We start from the raw sequence: 16611 nt of genomic DNA on the forward strand, positions 1-16611 counted from the left end.
GCGTTTCACCCCCCCTCCAGGATCCGCTTGTTTGTGGACGAGCATCACGTTGTTTACAGAGGCTACAGCGACGCACCGCGCTTTTCGCTCATACGACTCAAGGGTGTATGGGTGATGTAGTCTCTGCTCACGGTGGGACGAAGTAGAGAGCGTGCATTGTGAAGGGCGCTCTAAAAAGCGGCGGAGCAGCCAAAGGATTTAAACCAGGGGTGTCAAACGCGCGGCCCGCGGGCCTGAGCCGGCCCTTAAGATGATTTAATCCGGTCCCTGCCCTGTAGAGCATAAATTCCAGAGTATGTCAAAAAAAAAAGTACGTCTCTAGCCCATTCCTGTGCAGAGTTATGAATTTTTAAAGAATAACCAGAATGCTCATTCTAGCCACTAGGGGGCTTTAAATAATAAAAAAAAAAGGATAGAGTTCCACACGTGTCCAGTAGAGGGCATAATAAGAGCTCAGGATATGAACAACACATTATATAGCCATGTGGTAAATGGACAGTCTGCCCCAGGGCGGCTGTGGCTTCAATAACAGCTTACCACCACCAAGTGAATGAATAATGACTACTGCACTTTCAGGAACTTGTGACACAGGCTTGTAAAGTGCAATACAAGTGTAAGCCGTTGTCATTAATGAAGTTGGGGCTTTGATCAAATGACAGCTTATTTTTATTCATCTATTGGAAACACTCCTCTATTATATGTGGCCCACGACCCGCCGTGGGAGCTGAATTTCGGCCCGCGACCCAAAATGAGTTTGACACCCCTGGTTTAAACATATGTGCAAATGAGCGTACCGGTACGCTAAAAGCACGTTCTTGGCGCACGGAGAGGTCGACAGTCTTTCGATCCTCGATCCAGTTCACAAAACTCAAAAATATCCAAGAGGGCTAAAAAATACTCAAGAGGGCGAAATGTCCATTTAAACAAATAAAAAAAATGCTCATAGCTCGGATTTACCACTACCCGGGTATTATGACCCTTTTTGTGCACAATACCTCAGCTTAACGGTGTACGATGGGGCCCAGGTCCACTTAGGATGTTAGAGCGTCCAGAACGTCCTCGACTTAGGACTCAGTAACTCTAGTCCAGGCTCACATCGAACGGTCCGACTCGAATCAGGTCAATCAAAAAAGCAACCTGCATAGGCAGGGTAATATTAATCACTATTCGGTATATGCCAAATCATACAGTTCTGGTTTAAATCATTCACATTCAAAGTTAACAGTATAATAACTCAGGTTTTCACACAGTGCGCAATATTTACATGTGGCACTAAAAATGTGCAATAATGAAATCTCTGTAGATGGTTTGTGATTTGTACATAGTTGTACGTACTCTCCGATTGGTTTAATTATGTTGTTTGTCTTGAAAATACACAAATTCAACAATTTTATCATGATGCTCGAAAAATAAATTCACATTGCACATAGCTAGCAGAAAAATAGCATAGCTTAGCAGAACATGTCAGAGAGAAGATAAAAACAAAAACAGGACAAACCTTCTCCAGTACCTCTGACAGGCAGCTTTGCTCTATAGACCTAAAAGACACGGTTATGAACATCATTTAGTAATGATTTTATCTCATTTTTCACCGAGCGCCTTACGTGTGCTGTCTTGGCTTTTCCACAAGATGGAGGTGTGCTTACAGCAGAACTTGCAGCACCCTCTACTGGGCACATGTGGTAATGCACGTGCACGCTCAAATTAAAGGCAAATAACCTCTTAACCTCTTAACTCCCGCCTGAACCGAAAGCATTTTCTCCAGTTCAGCTTTACCCAAATCCTGTAGGCCAGTGTAACGCCTCATTTGAAAGCTAAGATCTACAAAACTCATCTAAATTTTCCTCACATCATCAGATTTTTTGGGGGGGTATTCAACTCATTTTTGTCACTTTTTTGTCACATTTTTGTCTTTTTTTGTCATTTGTCACATTTTTTGGTCATTTTCTTTGTCTTTTTTTGTCATTTGTCACATTTTTTGGTCATTTTCTTTGTCTTTTTTTGTCATTTTTGTCATTTTTTGTCATTTTTTTCGTCACTTTTCCGTCATTTTTTTCCACATTTTTTTGGTCACTTTTTTGTCATTTTGGTCATTTTTTTACACATTTTTTGTCATTTTTTTTTGTCACATTTTTGTCATTTTATCGTCATTTTCTTTGTCTTTTTTTTGTAATTTTTTGAAATTTTTTTGTCACATTTTTTTGGGTCATTTTTTACACATTTTTTGGTCACTTTTTTGGTCCTTTTTCATCACATTTTTGTCACTTTTTTTTCGTCACATTTTTGTCACATTTTCTTTGTAATTTTAGTAATTTTTTGTAATTTTTTTGTCACATTTTTTAGTCATTTTTTGTCACTTTTTTGTCTTTTTTTTCCGTCACATTTTCGCCATTTTTTCGTCACTTTTTTGTCAAAGTTTTGTCACTTTTTTGCCACATCATCATCGTTCTCGTCTCAGTTCTGTCGCTATTTTCACAGCTTTTTTCCAGAAGCTTTTGGACTGGGGTAAAGCCAAACTGGAGAAAATGTGCTCGGTTCAGGTGGGAGTGAAGGGGTTAATGCTGTGCTAATTTTAGGTGGGTCACAACAAGAAAACTGTGCTTTATGTTTTGTCACATAACAATGGACACAGAAGTCAACATTTTAAAATAAATCCTAATTAAAGCCATGCACGTGTTTCACTCCCAGTATGTGACTGTAATGCATCAAAGTAAGTCGCATTTATAGTTTATGAGTCACAGAACAGCAAAATAGAATCAGGTTTGACAGGTTCATACAAAGCGAGTCTGAACACGTGACTGACAAAATTCCCCTTGAGTGTCAGGAAGTGGATTCACCTCAGCGGCTCGTTCTGTCGACAGGTACGTTTTTACCGCGGGGTCTTTTACTCTATAGGTTTGTTAATTCACAGGTAAAGGTTTGAGAATGAGGTAAGTGACAGAAAGCTGTGATAAAGAGGGAGGAGTGGTCTGACTGAGAGAGCTGCCAGGCTGTTAAAGTTAAAGTTGAAATTACAAAACGTAAAATGTAAAGTGTAATAACATATACTGGTAACCTCAGCCGTTTACATTTGTGGTTCAGCTTAAACCTTTGGGTCAAACATGACTTGTTTAGGTTTGTTTACCCTCCTGTAGTCTTTGCCAGCGTCCCGTGACAGTGAAGTGACGTACCTTAGGCTCGGGTTAAAACTGTAATAACAAAGAAGACATGTATTTCAAATTACCTATTCCTTTTATCTGACTTTAACACATGCTACAGCTATGATGATCAATAGACCAGCCAATACCCAGAGTTTGCAAAGTGAAGAGCCCCTACATGTGACTCTTTGGATAAATACTTAAAGCAGTAAATCTCAACAATTCCATTTACATTTCCATTCAATATAAATTCTTGCAATCTACGTTGTGCCTTTGAGCCAAACAAAGGGCCCCGGACCCCACTTTGGGAACATGGCAATAGACTTTGAAGATTGATTTGAAATTTGTGATTCAGGGTCCTCCTGTTAACGGAGTAAAGGTGCGTACACACCAAACGTGCGTCCACGGCCCATCTGCCTCTCGTTGGACGCCAAACAACGCCGCTTCACATACTTCACACTCGCGACAAATGCCTGTTTGCTGCGCGTAAAGTTTGGCAAGCGTCATACATGGGAGGCGTGTCTGGCCACCGGTTGTTGACTCAGGGCGCACTCACACTTGACATCCGAACCTGCCACTCTCCAGCTCGTTTGAGGAAAGGCCTGGATGCCCTGAACGGCCCTCGCTCACACTTACACAAACGAACCGAGCCGTGGCCGAGCACGAGGAGTTGTTTACAAGTGCACGTGAGCAGCAGCAACATAATGAGGAAGAAAAAAAACCTTAAACAGCTGCGTGAAATAATGTCTACTATGAGCCCTGTCAAATCTCTTCACTCCACTTTTCTTGGCATTTTACTACAGATTAACAAAAAGGGCTATGGTGAATATAATAGTCGATTTTAATAAAGCAGAGAAATAGAGAAGTGCGCGTCCCTCTGTCCCGCTCAGCTGAGGCGGGGGGTGGAGCAGCACCTGCCGCTCTGAGCCTTTCTTTGGAGTCATATACAGCAGTTTATGTCATTCATTGCTGCTTCGGCCACTGGTTAAACAGCTTTATGTTGGTGAACTCCTGGAAGTCTACGCTTTACGTTACAACAAAGCACTTCACACGAACGTGCACCAAAATCACAAGCGATAAAAGCACCCGCAGGTTTTATCTGTCCGACTAAAGCCTGCAGCCAAACCAGGTGCAGCAGCAGAGAAACTCGGACACAGGGCGGGAGAAGCGCAGCCGCTCCCGTAAAGTCAGCCCGAGACGTGTGTGAAGCGGCCAGGGCGTCGGGGTGAGCGGTCGGGGAGACGAGCGGTATGTGGCCGGGGGTCCGGGGAGCCGCCCGGGAGCAAAGCGGTCGGGGCCGGGGAGACGAGAGCGAGGCAGCCGCTGCTCTGTTTGATAAAAACAGCCTTTTCTCACTGTTTTACGTAACAAATACATATAACAGCCGCTTGTATCTGTGCGTGTGCGCAAACACGAGCAACCGAGCCGCGCTTTGGCCCCCCTCCTCCAAGCGGCCAAAGTCCGGAACCGAGTCCGACTCGGGCACGGTTTGATTGTGCTCACACTACACAAACAAACCGCACTGAAGGGGCTTCCAGCGCTTGGGCGCTGTTCGGATGGACAAGTGTGAGTGGCCCTTAAAGTCCCGGGCCCTGTTCGATGACCTGCTGTCACGCATTGGGACACAGGCGCTCCTGGCTCATGTTGGCCCCTTCTTGAAAGAAGGAGAAGGTGTCCCTCAAACTCTTCCACTTATTTTTGCACACCTCCGCTGAAAAAATCTATATATTTTTTACAATGTGTTCACTAATATTACAGTTACTGTATGTTTCCAACATGCAATGCAAATGAAGTGGTATTTGATGGTTACACATGGTTACACAGGGCAGGTTCATTAAAATTGACACACAAAAAAATGCTTTGGTAGTACAAGATATTACCTCACTCCAAGTTTCTGTCTATTCCTTTACCGCGACGATCAACTTGTCCTCCATGTTGCAGTAACAGGTGACGCCTGAGCCCAGTCAGCATCCCTGATTGGTTAACAAGGCATAAATGAACGCACGTGTAGATTGGATTACTTGAGTGCATGAAGCAGTGGGCGTGGCCTCCCTGTTCGCTCACCGCGCTGTTCTCCCTGGCTTTGACACGCGTTTTTCCTCATCCGCTCGCGTTTGCTACGCTTGATACGCGCGGACAGCTTTGCTTGCATTTCGGAGCGCGTTGAAGCACCTCTACATAGGGTTAACATGGAAGTTGGAGGCGTGGACGCTTTTGGTGTGTTAAGGCTGTCCCCGACCACAGATTTTCATGGTCAACCAAAAACATCAGCAATCGAGCAGCGATTAGTTGACTAAAAGGGGGCGTGGCATGACGCTGACAAAACTACAACTTGACCCAAACTGCACTCATAAGACATAAAAGTTTGGGAGCTCGTGCTGTAACGGTTTATACATAGAAGCAACATAAACGGTGCATTTATGTGTAAAAAGTCACATTAATCTCACCTTTAATCTCAGACTCCAGCTCCTTCACTCCTGCATCTGCTGCTGAACATGTGCTGTCCACACATCCATATAATCCAAACAAAGCGGTAGTTTCTTCTTCCATCGCCTGTTCTCAAATGTCCTCCGGGTAACACTTCCGTACGTGACACCATAGACTGTAAAAATAATGGACGTCTTCTGCTCACTCCTCCCCGTTTACCATAATGACCACGCTCGAGGGGGAATTCATGGCCGATTTACAGGCTCCCCCTCCCCAGCTCTGACGAAGCATGTTCCTAAAAAGGACATACGGGCGGGATTTTCACTGTAGACTCGGCCCTTGTGTGACGTGTAGCTCGCGCTGCTCCAATGCTAAAAGTCCAAGCCTCATTAAGTACGAGATTTCAAAAATTCTTTATACGAAAACCAGCCTGGTTTCATAAATTGTGATTAACCCAGCGTTATCTCAGGAGGAATATCGAGCCTAGTCTAGTGTTGAAAAAATTGAAACCAGGCGTTAAAGTTGTTTTTAAGGTGTCTAAACTCCAATGCTTTTCAATGGGGGCCTAGTGGCGATATGGAGGTACTACAGCAATGGCGGAGCAATGGCGGCCCCCAGTGTCGTGGTCATAAAGCAGAGCAGCCAGCGCCCATTGCATGACACTTGTTTCCATTTCGCCCACTTCTTTCTGCGCGAAAGAAGTGGGTGTGGCCATGCACAGTAAACAAGTTTCTGATTGGCGGCTGAGGCCGAACCAATCACGACCGTCACAGAGAAATGACAAGGTCACTCACTCCACCACTATGTTGTTCGTTCAATTAACATTAACATTAGCCAAAACTAATCATGGATGAAGGAGTCAAGGATTTTCCTCCGCGTGAGTTTATATTCACTTCATATTTTGTGAATTGGACACAGCTGTCGTCACGTTCGCTAATCGCTAATTGGTTTATTTCACTGACAATCTGTGCGCGTTAGGCCCGTTCAAGCTGCTCCGTGACCAGACTAACTCCCTGCGTGGATCGGACAGGGAATAGTATGGCAGAGCCAGGCAACTGTTTCGACGTAATGTAAACAAGAGCCATGTTCTTTACTGTGAAATGCTCCGCCCACGTGGTTCCGTGTCCTCTTGGTCCCCTCAGGCGCTTCATTTCTTCAACTTTTGCCCTATACGGTGTAGTGATGAATCTGTTCACGTTACGTGGAGCTCCTCGTCTTGTTTATCTTGGAAAAAGCCAGAATGAAGCGAAGAAAGACACAGCAGGTGCATGAGCTGCGGAGCCTGGCGTTATAGCTTTTGGTTTCGTTTCTTCTGTATTTTTGAATAGAGCAGACTCTAGTCTATGCTTTTGCATATGCAGGAGGGGCCTTTCCCGTCACCATTTCTCTCCTCAAAGTTTTTTCTTTTTTGGCAAAAATATTATCCCAAGGTAAAAGACGGACCTGCCACAGACCTCTTGTGTAAACTGAGATCATGTGAATTGTTGCAAAAGTACATTTAGTCGACCAATCAGCCGACTAAATGACCGAAAGGGGGCGTTCATTGGATTCATTGTTTGGTGCAGCCCTGTCATGTCATGTGACACGGAGCAATACAAACAATTTCATTGATTTAACTTAAATTGATGAAGTGTGATAAAATACACAGGAATTGACAAGTCATTAGCCGTTAATCACACAATAAAGGGCAATATTCACCTGCGATATACAACTATTTAGTTGAAAAAGCTGTTTTGTAAAAGTATGAATGGTAATGGAACAGCATGCAATTAGTTCAAATTGTTGAGGACCGGGTGAGGTGCACTTCGCAGTTACAAACATGTGAAACTATACATTTTAATTTTGTTTGAGCAAAAACATGGATCAGAGAAAACATAGAAACATTACAGAAAGTCTTAAAACTCAAATCTTTATTCTTGTGTTTGATTGAATTATTTATTTATTGTTACCAGACAACAGCTCTTGGACAAATGCCCACATGATGGATGAAGGAGAGCATGAAGAGGTCAGAGCTCCTGCGTCTCAAAGGTGAGATCCAGCACTGTTGTCCAGGTCAGAGTCAGCTCTAAAGCCTCTTTGGCCTCTGTGTCCACAGACCTGGGATCAGCGCTGAGTCAGCAATCAGTGATGCTTCGATTGGACGATTGATAGATTTTAAAGGAGAACATGGCCCACAGTAAGTTATTATTAGATTATGGTGTGAAACTAAATGAGTCATGAATCACAATTGTAAATATTGTTAAAATGCTAAAAGATTTGGATTATTAAAGGTCCTATATCATGCAAAATCAACTTTTTGGAGCTTTTAGCCATGTTGTTATGCTATTTCCTTATCAAAAACACCCCCAGAGTGGTTTGTGGCTTCATTCACGCAGCTCTCAGTAATCCTCCTGAATCCTGCTCTCTGAGGCTCCGCCCTCTCCTGGTGAACGACTGAGTGTTCAGTTGTGTCGTCACAGCGGAACGGAAGTGCTCGACGTCTGTAATGTAATGTCTTAATTCTATGCTTACGGCCTGATTTTAATTTGTAAAACAGAGTTTTCATTATTTCTGTCGTAAGAGAGAAACAAAGAGAAGAAAAAAAAAAAAAAGGATGTGCCCGAGGTGCTTCCAGGTCAGCTGTGGCCAAAACAAACACATCCCCTGAGCGTCTGAACAGATCAGTCATGTTTGCGCTGCAGCTGTGAAGATGGAGCTCGTTACCTACTCTGGACACCTGTTCTTCATTCTTAACTAACGATAATTTCACAGAGAAAAAGAAGCGCGTTTGGCTACGAGGACGAGGAGTTTATTCAACCTTTTTCAGGAAGAGGCCACTCAGCGTTTTTTTTCTCCGGGATTCAGCGACTATCACCAAAATATTGTTTTTCTGTGACTGTCTCTGATGGATGTTTGGGGAACCTTCGTCAGAATCAAAGTAGATTAACTTTTATAACCAACGCGAGTCCCATAATGTAAACAGCGATGGACCAGAGCGGTGAGTCAATCCAAACGCGTGTTAGCGTGTGTGTTAGCATATTAGCATGTGTGTTAGCCATTTATGAAGCTGTGTTGCAGATGACAACTCCGTATAACTGCATCGTGAAGCAATTTCACTTATTGCTGTTTATTTCTATTACGGTAAAGTTGTATGTGCAGAGAGAGGGGGCGGAGTTAACTGAATCGAAGCGTTTTGTCTTCCGGGTTTGAAAAATACCTCCAGAAAACACTTATATTTATCACAAAAATGAGTGCTCCATAGTGGTAGAGGTACAATATATCATATAAATGCCTATACTTAACTTTGGAATGGCTAAAATAGCATGATATAGCTCCTTTAAAACTCATGACGGGGACAGACGAGTGGATAAATCCAAAGTTGTTGCCGACATTGTTCCACGGAGATCGGGTTTGCAGCAGGCAACACATCAAACATGTTAATGCACTTAAAATGGCATCATCCGAATGTGAATACCACGTCTACTAAAGAAAAGCAGCCTTGTGCAAACACCGCTAACGCTAACGCATCAAACAACCCCTGTCCAGTAGTTCGGCAAAAGCAATCACGCATGGTATAGGTGTTTTCATCGCTACGGATTTGCGCCCATATTCAGTTGTTGAAGGCGCTGGCTTTAAGTATTTGATTAAAAGTCTTGAGCCTCGCTACAATATCGCATCATGTCCGCACTTCAGCCAAAAAGTTATACCAGCACTTCATGAAAAAGCTCAAACTGATGTGGTCAACAAGCTATGAGTGCGCTTACTGTATCACTTACTTACAGTACTTACATTTTTATTTTAAATGTTACAAAATGCATATTTCATTATAAGAGTGCAATTTATTTTAAATATCACCCAAATGTGTCGCTTTTATTTATTTTATGCAAGAATTCTATTGTGTATTGGCAGCTTTTCAAAAGAAAAATTTTGTTAGTTCTTATTTATTTGTACCAAGCCCTCCAAAACTGTGAACCGAACCGAATACAATTTTAGCGTACCGTTACACCCCTAATATATATGTATTTTGTAATATTAAGGGAAATGTACGTGATAAAAGTAATACGGTAGGACGGTGGGAAAAAGGGGTAAAATACGGTAGTTTCTCGGCAAAAACAGGCCACTTGACAGCTATGTAAAGTTCCTCAACACGCTACACTGAAGTCATTCATTCATCAATCCGCCCTGTGGCAGACTGACAGGAGCGAGGCTGCCAGCCCCACTACATGCACCACACCCCTCACCTGCCCATATTATTTGTTTTATTGACTGTAGAGTTGCAGAAGTGTTAAACTGGCCCCTGCCGATCTGTGGGGGCAAAAATGTACATGAACACAGAACTATTGTGGAGATATTTCAGTCGATTTGTTTAACCTTGTTGTATTTAAGGACGCGAAGGGTAATCTGATCCAGCACCCCATAAACTTTATTAGATTTGAGCGAAGGACATACAGTATCGAATAAAGAGCGAAACACAACTATGACATCTATTTAAACGCTCTGTAAACCCCATGTAAGACTTGAGAGACGTGGGAAAAAGCGATTAAAGCAGCATGTCATCTCTCTTTGCCACTGCTCGCCGCCATCTCTGCGAGTTCTCATATTTTTTAATCCTCCACACATCCACCATCGAAGCAACCTCACCACAGGCTCTGCTTCCAGAAGAGGAGCGTCTCAGGAAAGTGGCCAAGCAAGGGACCAGAGTGATCGGAGAGAGAGATTTTCAGTTGAGAGATTCAAGATAATTTTCTATCAATCGTGGAGGAGCTGATCCGAGCATAACTTTGACACAGATTTAGCCACTTTTCAAACCTCCTGTGACTATATTTGGAAACAGGGCAACAAATGTTGTGTGACCCTCCAGGGTTTTAATTAAGTCACCATCGCGTCTTCAAAGCACGTCCAGCTGCTCCGTGTGCAGGTCAGTCCCACACCTCATAATAACTCCCCAGAGGAAAAATTTGCTGCTCAAATGTGGCTATTTTTAAGCTCAAGAGACGAAAATGAGATTCTCCTCCATTACTCCTAGTGAATTTTAGGAGAAAGAAATGAGACTAGAGGTGAGACCCACTCGAGACACCAGGGAGAAACGAATGAGACTAGAGGTGAGACCCACTTGAGACACCAGGGAGAAAGTTTTTATGGCTCCTAAAGCTTCTAAACAAGCCATAATGGAGAAATAAAGATTCAATCTCACTTAAATAGCAAAATATACATTTATTTAATGTATGCGACACAACAAATATTAGCATACATAAATAAAAACATTTTCATCGAAGGCCACCTATTGAAGTGTGAGCAGCTACAGCATATGGTCAAAGCAGTAAAACAGTCCCTCCAGGATTTTGCAGGCCTTTTTTGTTATTGTTGTAGGATATAGTATGTGCCTGATTTCACAGGACATTTTTCCAAAAGTTGCAATGAATCTAACTTTTCTTCCCTGTTTTAACCCTAGAGGAAAAAAATATATGTTATTGGCACATGCCAATAATAACAAGTAAAATGGATTTCTACTGATAGGAAATAGTATTTGCAGGGAAGAAGCAAAGAAAATAGCGGATTATTCCTGGAGGAACTGGTAAAACATTAAATGGTGCAAGGTTGAACTTTAATGTCAGCTGTCTGTTAAGTTAACAAGACTTCAATCGTAGAATTACTAAAGTAACAAGTTCCATCTCTAACAATGTGTGACACCCAAGTAATAAAAAAGGCTGCCCTTGGGCACCCTTGCTGAAGATCCCACAGATGATGTTAGATTATGTAAAGGTCCTGTGTCTTGACTTCAAGCTTTTATCCTTCTGGACTTTTTCAGTATTGCCCAAAGGTAATAGTCCATTAGTCCAGGAAAGTTGCTGATTTGTTCACCTTCTGGAAACAGTTCAAGGTTTTTGAGGATGTTCTGTTGTCATCACATTGGGGTTCAATCTTGATTTGTTAAGATGATCGGTGCTGCTTGGTGTCCATTTTTCCCCTTCTTGATTCTTCTGCTGCAAAACAAACAAAAACATTTAATGTTTAATGACTGTCATCATTTCATTGCGGACCGTCCTATTAAGGTTAAGGATCAAACATTGCCATACACTTGCCAAAAGTTCCAATTACATATACAAACTGTAGTCTGTTTACAAAAGAAACATAATATACTACATCCAAATAACGCACTTAAAACAGTGCAACTACCAAAAGAAATAAGCATAAACTATTAAAAATATATAAATCACACAATTGGCGTAAACGCTATAATAAACTACACAACTCTGAGTTGAAAGCCAGTAAAGTACAGTGGGTCTTTGGACAAGACTGCAGCAATGAAATATTAAATATATAAATATATTTTTTTTTTTTTTTTGGGGGGGGGTTTTGTTTTTTTTTAAATATGTTTTAATGTGTAAGAAGACCTATGTAGTCTGCAATATTAACTGGAAAATATTAAATCGGTATCTGCAAGGAAATGCAGCCATGCAGCCAATGAATCATTTCAGTCAATCATTTAAGTCACCAGACCCCTTTTCCCCAGATATAACCAAAAGCCACAAGAGGAGAGCTGAAGAGCTGCATGCGGATTTAAAACCACTGGTGTCAAATGCCTACTCTAATCAAAAACTCACTTTTGAAGTGCCTGTAATTAAGCTGGTGCATGGTATTGGGCAAAATCTGTGTCCTGCCTCCAGCTGTACACAACCTGCAACACAGAAAAACAGGAGGAAAAGTTCAGGTCATGTATTTCAGCCACGATTATGTTTAAGGAAAATACCATAAAAAGTAATAAGTAAATGAGGCATAGCCTATACTGTAAATAAAAAGCATAATATTAAATGATAAATACCACTTACTTTTTGTAGAAACTCCTCTAGTTGGTCAACTCTCCCACTTGGCTGAGAGATAGCAGGAGCCTGGGGTATAGTAGAGAACGGTGGATGTCTCTGAGTTCAGAGGGCCGTGCATGAGGCTGGTATAGGACAAGGCAATCAGATCTGAAAATCAAAACAGGAAAAAAGAATATGACCTATAGTAAATGCAAACTCAAGAGTAAAAAATATTAATATTATAGAAGTGTCTACAATGCCGTGGGACGCTTCTCACCTATTTTGCTGTCACATGCATTTGATATGGACAAATTCTACTGGTTAAGGGCCAGGCGCTGGAAAACGCTTAAGTATAGAAACAATTAAAGTTTGGGAAATGATTTTGATTAGGTTACCGGTAGGTAAAGGTTAGGTTTATTTAGCAATATAAAATAACATCACAGTGTTAAATCAGGTTTGTCTTGTAATAACTAATAATTTAATTTATTTCTCAAACTGATTCTAAGTGGATATATTGAACAGGATATCTTAATACATTTTCATAAGGAGACAGCAAAATAGCAAAACAAGTTTGTAGCCAGACAGTTCTGAAGACACTGCCTAATATTATGCATAAATGAATGAGAGTGAACTTACATTTCAGGGTGTATGTGGGAGTGTCTCCCTCTTCTCCCCATCCTCTTGTTTCCATCAAGCAAAGTTAGCTGCAGGCATATTTAGTGAGAAGTGCAAAGTTAAAACACATACTGTTCTGATACAAATATCGTTGCTTTATAGGATTATAATAATTATTATGAGAATATATCAATTGGTGTTCCTAATCTTTACAAATAATACATTCATGTCTCCACAAATAAATGTAATATCCGATTCCTCATTACAGCTTGTGCACACAAAGCTAACAACATTGCTAACAGCTAAGGCTAGCATAGCCGCGATCGCGGCGAAAAAAAGTCGTTCTGGTCGTTAAATTAATACGACGACATAACTCGGGAGGTTCTGTGCTTTCCAACGCTATATAGCATGCCCATATTGGGAGAGAGTTAGTCAGTAAAACGATGCCCGTTTAGTTAGCATAGTGCTATAATACTACATAGCTTACGCAACTTTTTTGCTGCACTTGCAGCGCCTGGTAGGGAAATCAAGCCACAGTAAATAATAGGAAGGCTAAACAGAAATGAAACTTGGTCTTACCTTCAATGTTGTAGTTGGTGGATAATATTTTCCATCAGGATTATTAGTAGTTTTGCTGTATTCCGTGCGCTGCTGCTCGGTGCCACTGACCACCAGCCACTTTGGACAAATCAACCAATCAAAGCTCAGCAACAGTGAGCGACAAGGCTCCTAGCCAATTACAGGACTGATAGTGAATTTGAAAAATTGGCGCTAACCAATGACTTTGTAGCTCATCCTTGTTCAAGCTCCGAACGCGAACCGTTTGTTTGAAAAGAAAAAAAAAAAGATTATTATTTATAAATTACTACCATGTATAATAATATAGCATCCATGCAATTCCATTTTATTTATTTATCTCCCCCAAATGCATAGGCTAGACAATGACAAATTCACAGCATAAATAAACTATAGTGATAATAAAATAATAATAATAAAAAAAATATATATATATTAATAATTAAATTATGTATATATATATATATATATATATATATATATATATATATATATATATATATATATATATATATATATATATATATATATATATATAAATTGGTCAAATATGACTTGAGTCAAACCAAAGAGAGACATTGAAAGTATGGTGTTGAGCATAGAAAAATGTGTTATTCATGATCATAGACTGTAGAAAAAATGGACGTCTTATGCTCACTCCTCCCCGTTTACCAGAATGACCACGGCCGTGGGGGAATTGATGGCGGATTTACAGGCTCCCCCTCCCCAGCTCTGACGAAGCATGTTCCTAAAAAGGACATACGGGCGGGATTTTCACCGTAGACTCGGCCCTTGCGTGACGTGTAGCTCGCGCTGCGCCCCACGTTTGTGGTCAAAAAGCAGGGTAGCCAGCGGCCATTGTTCATGATAAATACAAATCTTTATTTAGGTAACAATTTTTTTTTAGACCGTTTTTTTTTTCTTGGGTTTTTATTATCTGTAAAGGGCAATTTTAGAGACACAGAAAGAGCCTGGAATGAGACCTGATTCAGTTGGAAGTGAAATCTCTCTGGTTTCTAAACTTGAGACAAATTGAATGGAGACAGTTTGAGTTTTGATGAAGAACAAATTTAGATCTCTTTCAAATCTACCCTGGAGTCTGACCTGAGCTTCTGCACAGCCTGTTGCTCAAGAGACAAAAACAAGAAACGGGAGCAATAAGCCATGAGCTCACTTTGGTCTTAAACACTGCTCAAAATGGTCTAGGAGAAAGAACTGAAACAATATTAAGATCTCAAATTGGGATTTTCTTTCCTCTGGGTCCTCTGATCAGCGCGAGAGAGCGTCTCGTCTTCTCTCGGGTCAGTCTCATGATCGATCACAAACGCTCCGTCTAAACTCGCCTTTTACACGAGATAACAACAAATAATCCGGTCCGCGGTAAAAACGAAACAGAAACCTGCAGTGACATTGATGTCAATGTTCCACAGCAACGAAACACTTCCTGTTGTCCCGACAAAATAAAAGGCGTCAATGTTCCAGCCGCTGGGAGAGGGTTTGAAATGTTAATTAATAAATAAACCTAATATTTTAGGTGCAAATGGACACAAATCTCATTTTTCTTCGTTTTCCTGGTCGTCCGTTTTACTCAAATAGAAATAAAGGCCTGTCTCTAATTGTGGCCTGGTTCCAATAAAGGCCTGGTCCTAGATGCCCTCGAGTAAATAAAGGCCCAACCTATATTAGAGCATTTATGGTAACTGCATAAAGGTGCGTGCACACCAAACGCGGCCAAGCCTGGAGGACGCGCCTCAGGGAGCGTCAAGAGGTCCCGCAGTGAGTCATGTGCCTCCATTTTTAAACTTTTCGCGTATGGTAATCTTTTGCCTCCAGCACGGCCCACGCTAGAGTTGGGAAATGTTGAACTTTTTGGAGAAATTGGCGAGCATCGACCAATCAGGAGCTTTCCCCAACAGTGATGTAAAATGTAGCTGAGCCACCGGGGCAGATGCTCTGTCGGCCCTCAGATGTAAACAAGTCGCGGAGGTTTAGCTTTTCATGGTGAACTGGAGCTACAGCAGCTCTGGGACTTTTACAAAGACACATCAGTGTTTCTTTATCTAAACACCCGGGATTAAAAGCAGCAACAAGAAAACTTATTTCAGTGGCTGAGTCTGTGCTGGGAATGTGTTTGGGCCTCGAGGATGCCTGTTGTAGCATTACCTCAGGAGAAAGCTAATGCTACAAGCTAAATCTCTGGTCCTCACGTGAAAACGAGTAATATGCTCAAATAAAGTCAATAAAACCACCGTCTACATAAAGAACAGTTTAACAATGATCACACACATCTAACCGGGCCTAATCACCTTGTTCCGCCCCGCCCACTTTTGCCTCTTTTTGCTTTGAGGTTTTCTTCCCATTCGACAAGGCCTTGCATGATGCATTGCCGTTGTATCTATGCCTTTCACAACCCTTTGAATCTTTTAGAATGGGACAAGGATTTGGATGGCGACGGGAGAATCCAGTTGATGAAGGCGTGGCATAGAAATGTGCAGAGGCGCACGACGGACACAATCACTCACACTCATATTTCTTTATGAACCAGGCTCCACCAGAAACAACCTTTCGGAAGGAGCTTCAGAACCAACCGGCCTGAAGCACCACCTGTTGATCTCAAAATGCAGGCAACCCTCAAAAGCTTGCTAAGACAACAGAAGAGAACAAGGTAGAGTTATTAAAGAATGAAACTAAAGAATAATGAATGACAGCTGCATATATTTACTGTTACATTGTTTTCACTTGTTTTACAGGGGGAAACTGGACAACACGTTTATGGTCTGCTCATTAGATTTATGTTGATATAATTTGACAAAATCATTTTTTTGTCTTTTCAAATACACGCTAAGTAAATGGTAGTAATACATTTAAGAACAATGACTCAGATGGAAACTACTACAGAAACGTAAACGTGGCGATCCATTTGAGTCAATAGTTTTGAGCGTTTAACAGTTGTGTTCAACATTTTGCTTGATGAATGAAAAGTTTAATCACTTGTTTAAATAAAGATGTGAATATTAGGTGTCTGGCCTGAGCCTGGATCAAAAGGAGCACAGAGAAGAGGGAGCCGCTCCATC

This window comes from Gobius niger (assembly GCF_951799975.1).
Source record: "Gobius niger genome assembly, chromosome: 3".
In the NCBI taxonomy this organism is placed as follows: Eukaryota; Metazoa; Chordata; class Actinopteri; order Gobiiformes; family Gobiidae; genus Gobius; species Gobius niger.